At 29.5% G+C, this 7,473-nt stretch overlaps 1 pseudogene across 1 annotated transcript; it reads left to right on the plus strand.

Moving 5' to 3' along the window:
- The first annotated feature begins 299 nt into the window (after positions 1–299).
- On the plus strand, positions 300–1,168 carry LOC146952536 (putative lipid-binding protein AIR1 pseudogene; annotated as a pseudogene). Its single transcript, XR_015006738.1, has one exon. The product of XR_015006738.1 is annotated as a putative lipid-binding protein AIR1 pseudogene (transcript).
- The last annotated feature ends 6,305 nt before the right edge of the window (positions 1,169–7,473 follow it).

Raw genomic sequence — 7,473 nt, forward strand, 5'->3', positions numbered from 1 at the left:
TAATAATTTAAGTTTTGTTTTTCTCTTCAAAGAGTAACTATATAACTCAGTAACTCCACACACATTAGATATAAAGTAGTGAGAAATTTTGCAGATTCTAACCCACATATTAGCATATCGAATATAACCACTAACTATGTACAATAAAAAAACTCATAGTTTTTAACAACCACAAAAATATTTTAGTCAACAAAACAAGCTACTAAGACATGAAACCATTTTTACCAAGTGAAAGTGAAACGTTATCAATACCAAACTCTCTTCCACTTTGCCTATAAAATGGTTCAAGTTCTCATTCTTTCATTCAACATCAAAACATACAAAAACAATATTAGTGTACACATTTCTTAAAAATGGTTTCCAACAAGCATAGTGCACTAATTATATTATTTTCTCTCCTTGCTTATTCAACATTTTCAAATGCTTGTGGTTCATGCAAACCAACTCCACCAAGTCCACCTCCACCTTCAAAAACACCAAAGGCTTGTCCTCCACCACCTTCTACAACACCTAAGGCTAGCCCTCCACCTAAGGCCAGTACTCCACCTCCAACTCCAACAACACCCAAGCCTAGTCCTCCTACTCCTTCAACATCACAAAAATGTCCTACTGACACATTAAAGCTAGGTGTTTGTGCTGATGTTTTAGGACTTGTTAATGTTATTGTTGGAAGTCCTGCTTCAAGCAAGTGTTGTACATTGATTCAAGGTTTGGCTGATTTGGATGCAGCAGTTTGTCTTTGTACCGCTATTAAGGCTAATATTCTTGGTATCAACTTGAATGTTCCTATCACACTTAGTCTCCTACTTAGTGCTTGTGAAAAATCTATTCCTAATGGCTTCCAATGTTCATAGAGTTTCATGTGAAGGGTTCAAGCCATACTAGTACTTATGTTACAACTACTTTCATTATCGTTTTGATTTTACTTAAATGTGTATATGCACGATTGACTTTCACGAAATTATAGTATATAATTTTGTTGGATTTTGAACGCGTGGCTTTTGTCAAAATCACGGTGTATCGCTGTGATTCAACTAAATTCACCATCAATTCATATATTTTGGTGTGGGATGTATGTCATTTTAATAAATGGGGTGAGCATGTTTGCCTCATCTAGCAAGTGTGTTCTTTTAATTTCAATGAATAAATTTGGCCAACTTTCATTTGATGATTGTACTTGTCATTCTTAAATTTGTGTAATGCATGAATTATTTGTTCAAAAAATTGGGTTTATTTGAGCTGTGATAATTAGAGCAGTCAATTTTTTGACAGAATATTTGGAGCAGATAAAAAAAATTTGTTGCCATAATATTGGTACTAAGTCTTCTCTGCCGTTTAGTATTAAATAATCTTTGCCAAGAAACATGTGGGATACAAAAAGTGGGTTCTCCCCTTCCAACATAATTTTTTCTATACGCATGAACAAGATTCGAACCCTTGACGGCTTGACCACATGCTTAAGGGAACCAACTCTCTTATCACTTAGATCAATCCATAATTGATAGAATAGATCTATGTTAATTGCAATATTAGTGGAATTTTTCCCCCGATAAAAAAATATATTAAATGTATTGATTTTATTGGTGTTTTTTTAGGCAAAAGGAAACATTTATAAAATAAAACAGATGAGATACAAAAACTGGAGGGACATTAGACCTGACTTAGGTACAACCCAAAAGGGAATACATCGTGATAAAATAGACCTAGTGGACCAATCTTAATCCATCATAGAAAAAATTCATCAATCACGAACACAACCTAGCGAACCCGCGTACGAGCGCGAAACCAAGTTCGAAAAAATAAAAGTGAATAACTACAAAGGATATTTAAGGTTTAATTATGGCCAATGGATCCAGCACCAACACGGAATCAAAATCCAAGTGCCAACAGCTCCTTGAACACAACAAGCATAAAGCTCTTTCGAGCATGAAGTACCATAGTGTAGGTTGACATGACGCCTTGAAACCTGCAGATCTCAACAAATCTGGGAACATCAGCGAGTCGAAGAAGTTAGGTCACCAAACACAACAAGTTTCAAGCAGACGCGTAAGAACTCAGATTGAGGGATGAGTCCAATACGTTAGTAATCAGACCCTTGCGGGTTAACATAACCAGACCCTTTCAGACTTTATGGGAGTTATAGCACATCAAAACAAAACAAAAAGTTTATAGTTACTTCACTCCCATTTGATGGTCAATATAAAAAAAAAAAAAAAACAAGTTATAACAATTGTATCTCATTTGAGTGTTTGATGACACTTCATGATATGACTAGTTAATCTTAAATCTTATCCTATATTGCTTCATAAGTTAAAATTATTATCGTAAGTACGAGTTGGGTTAGAAACCAACATGAAAGGATAATAAAATAATTTACCGATTTACCCCTATACTATATAATTAAAAATATAAAACCGATAAAATATAATTTAAAACTAATTTCATATCAAATTTGAAATATTAATAATTAATTTTTAAAATATATTATTTTGTCACAATAATAATTATTTAATTTACATAACCTAAATTTAAAATCTATTAAAACTAGGATATCTAAAGTTAAATTAATTATTAAATTTCATAAAATTTGAAAATTAATTTTAAATTTTTAACAAATTAAATAAAAAATTCAAGGGCTTCTTTGTAATTTACATATAATATATTGCGTACCTTTTTTAAATTTTAGCTTATCTAACATATATCGTGTAATTATTTAATTACTCGTGATTTTTTCTTAAACAAATAATAATTATTTAATCATTACAACAATTTTTTATAAATTTTAAATTATTTAATTACTAATTTTTTTTTTATTAATTTATGAAATTTTCAAACATTACAAAATATTTTTGTAAAAAAACGTAACTATTTTATATAATCTTAAACCTTCATGTTATGTCCTCATGAGCTTAGCTCAGTTGGTATGAACAATGCATAATATATGCAAAGATCCGGGGTTCAAACCCAGGCCACCACAAAACAAAAACAAAAAACAAAAAACCTTCATATTATAATCTTAAACCTTTATTAAGAAAAAAAAGCAGGAGACAATAGTTATAATCTTAAACCTTGGTGATGGTTTCACGAATTTGGTCCCAATAATTATAATTGGTGATCGCCTTCAAGTATAGCTTAGATTATGTCCTAGATATCAGCTTCCAAGAAACCCCTTTTAAGATTATAATTGGTGATCGCCTTCAAGTATAGCTTAGATTATGTCCTAGATATCAGCTTCCAAGAAACCCCTTTTAAGGAAATATTTGGCTTTGAGAATGCGTATAAGTAAGGAGCTGAAATCTTTGAGGAGTTTCCAACCTTATTTTCCCAACAACCCCGACGTATAGACTAACATGAATGTACTCTCATTTCTCAAAAAAAAAAAAAAATGAATGTACTCTCAAAGTATTTGTTAATAATGGGAACATAAAAAGAAGACAAAATTACAATTGTCATGCGGGGAAAAAAACTTGGATTACACTATCATCAAGTCTTACCTTAAGAAAAGTAATTTTTGCAATAAAATTGTTAATATATATATTATCTTATCTTATCCATATTATCCTTCAATTATTAGGAGAGATATATAATTTATCTTTTATTCCGTATTTAATTAGTGGTAATTTTGTGAAAAGCTAATTAATTCACCTTAAACTTTGAAGAGAGTTTTATCAAATTAGCAACAAAGTTTTGTAAAGTAGCCTTATATATAATAACGGGTAATAATTTGATATAATAAAGTTTCTTATACACTTTTCCTCTATTTTTGTTTCTCCTAATTGTCAAGTGTCAATGTGTAGTTTTGATTACTATTTGTGAAACTAAAAATTAAAATAAACATTGAGCAGACAATAAATTGTGGTTTGTAAATAACTCCTGACCTTATTCTCCTTCTAAACCTTAGTTGTTATCATTTTTCTTCTTCTTGATCTATTAAAAATGTGTGATTTAAGGTTAGTTTTGATCTGAAATTACCCCTCGTGATTTTTTTCTTTTTCTCTAAGTTAAATAAGTGATCATCACATATTTTCTGTCTTCGTTCGTTTATTTTATAATGTTTGTTTTATTTTTCCGTCTTTGTGTGGTGTGTTTTTTATTTTCCGTCTTAGTAGGGTGTTTATTTGATTAAAGTTGAAAGTTTATCTTTGATCAAGTGCAGATCCGATCAATGACTTTGGCGTCATCAATGTTGCAGATCTGGAGATATAAGTATTCTGGAGACGTGTTGAATATATGCATATATAATCTGTTAGTTATGCTATTAACATGAATGTTGTAAGTTTGTTCACAGATTCATCCTTTTTGTTTTTACTGACTTTGAATTTGTATTGCATCGATGTACTCTATCAATTTAAATAAATGAATGAATATAGTTTGTTTTTGGCAAAAAAATAAAAAAGAATAAATTGTGGTTTGTGAATGTGTAAGGTGTTGGCAATATATAGTCCTTAAATATATTGAAATTGTAAATTATATAGTTCCTCTTTTGTTCGTAATTTTATGAACTACGTTGACTAAAGAAAAATATATTTGATGACTACCTAAAAATATTTTAATGATCAAAATAACGAATAAAGAAGACACTTGTTAATATATTTACTATTTAAAAATATTCATAAACTATAGTGACAACTTTCACACATTATCAAAATGGTTATTTACTCTAAAGATTTTGGATAATGTTTCGAAGCACTCCAAATAAATAAAAATAAAAATATATATAGATATCTATTACTCCTTTCGGATTGAACTATAAGCAAAAATGGTAATTTAAAAGTTAATGTATTTAACTAAAAAAATTAATATATAAGAGAGACTTTCCTTTTTTTTTTTACAAAGTACGAGAGACTTTCCTAAATGCTCTTACTCGTTATTACAAGTTAAAGAAATATATTCAATATAAACAGTTACCATCTCCATCCTAAATTATAAGTTATGTTTGGTTATTTCATTGAAATTAAAAATTGTAGTTAATTATATATGAAAAAGAGATATTATTAATTAGTTTACAAAATTATTCTTCGTTAATGATATAAGAATGATAAATTGAATTTTTTTGAAGAAGAGAGGATAATAACTAAGACACAATATGATAGAAAAAGATGCATATGTGTTTGATTGATATCGAAAAATAGCTTATAATTTGATACAAATTGATTTTTGCAAATTGACTTGTATTGATATTGACTCTTAGATCTTCATCTGTCACCCTCTAAAGGATGCTGACCTTGCCATATAGTCGCTGCAATCGGAACCTTGCCGACGTAAAAATTGTAGGCATGTGTGCTTTTGCAATAATTCATGTTAAAAACCTAGTAATGGTCTCAAAAAACCTAGTAATGGTCTGAAATTGGAAACAACTTGCAAAATGTTCCAATCATAACTTATCAATATGTATTTTGTCAAAATAAACAACTTGTCGATATGTATGTAATTCCTTGTACTTTGTCTAGCTCTGTTTGTATCTCTACTATTATTCTTCATCTTCTTCCAGAAACCTTAACTTTTAACTAGTTAGTATCTTAATTTGACTTTAAGATGGAAAGTATTGAAATTGATTTTGTCTCTCATTAATTAAACATGATTTTGGGCGAATTACGCGTCATCAAAGTTTATAGTCTTTTTTTTTTGTACGTCGAAGGCACTCAACAAGATATAAGCTTAATGTACTACTCAGCCAAATTATCGTGTAGTACATTAAGCTTATATCTGACTTAGTTTAAATATTTACTCTGTGAGATTGTGGTTGTACTGAAGCATTGGGATGAGAGTGATAGAAGTCTATGTGTTGTAAAAAATTTCACATAGTAATAATTCTCTGGTTGTCGGTTTAAACAACGGTCGTGGTTTTTTCTCTGGTTTTGGAGTCTCCACGTATAGTCTTGTATTGTGATTGTGCTGATTTTTCTTCTTCAACCTTGTTATTTTCTAACAAGAAGACTATTTGTTTGTCACTTGTGAGTTTGCAAGTAGAGTTTAATTGGTACAAAATCTTCCACCGGATTGGGGTTTCAATGGTGCAACCGGGAAATGTTTTTTACTCTCTTGAAAAATTGTTGTTTTTTTGTCCATTACAAAAAAATCTCAAAGGGATTGTTATTGATTTGGCACACAATTTTGTGGTCAATTTGGAAGGCACAAATGATCTCATTTTTTTTCTTTCTAAAAGATAAATCAAACACTTATTTAAAGAAGTTAATATGAAATAGGTCTTTAAATAGACTTATAAGTCATCAGACTTTAAAAAAGATCACACTCGAGCATAAAACTTAAGTTCATAACATGTAACAAGTTAGGATTAAGACTTTGAATATTTTTACTAGGCTAGATATGGACCTTGCAAAATTGAACTCAATCCACCCTATTTTAACCTCAACTTACAAGTGCTTTATATATATAGTTAGCTCAAATTTACTTTGGAAAAGATCCTTCAAATGAAGAATATTTTAAAGGCTTAAATGTACTTTGAGTTGTCCTATTTTTTTATTAAAAAATACTTGAAATTTTAATCCTCTATTTCCTCCATTTGAAATGAATCATATAAATGCTAGAGTAAGCAAGTTAATCAACACATCTATTTGCTTCGTGTCAAGTATGGTTGATTTGCACATGCCAATTCATTTTTAGCGACTTTCTGATACGGTCAACTAAATAAGGATATTCCTATTAAACTTGAACTTGTTAGAAATCATGTTGATCAATATCTTAGAGTCATTTTCCATTATAAGATGGTCAAAATGCTCCCTCCAAGCCATGTATATACCCCAAATACAATTCTCACATCTCACCATATAAGGCATACAAGCTTCAATCTTAGTGTAGCCTTTAATCAATCTACCATCTTAATCACAAAAAACACCATCACAACCAAAAATATGACCCCTATCTTTGCACGCACCATCACTATTGACCTTGATCTAACTTTCTTGTGATCACTCTTTGCTTATTACACACGGATATAAATAATATTTAGAAATAAAAAACTAGAATAATAAATAATTTTATCAAATTAGTTTTATCAAGTATCGATAAATTTATCATTATCACAAATAGAAAGTAAAAGATATTAATTTTAGAGTGATGCAAACAAAATTAATTAAAGAATATAAGTCAAAAAATTAATCAATATTGCATTGAAAATTGAAAGTAATATATTTTATATAATTGTTTGTCTTTTTGTAAATATAACATTTATTATGAAACGGTGGAAGTAATATTTTAGTCAGGAGACATTCTAGATCACAACAGAAGTCTAGTAATGATTTAGTAGGAAAAAAAAACAGAGGAGTAGTAATAAAACAAATTAACCTTGACAAAAGAAACAGATTAACACCACTGACAAACAAGGTTAACAAAAAAAATAATTTAGTCAACAAAAAAAGCTACTAAGACAGGAAACCATTTTTACACAAGCTTACAAATATCCAAATGAAAGTGAAACGTTATCAATACCAAACTCTCTTCCACTTCAAACCT

This window comes from Medicago sativa, chromosome 1, assembly GCF_051527215.1.
Source record: "Medicago sativa cultivar Bolivia chromosome 1, Bolivia_mono, whole genome shotgun sequence".
In the NCBI taxonomy this organism is placed as follows: Eukaryota; Viridiplantae; Streptophyta; class Magnoliopsida; order Fabales; family Fabaceae; genus Medicago; species Medicago sativa.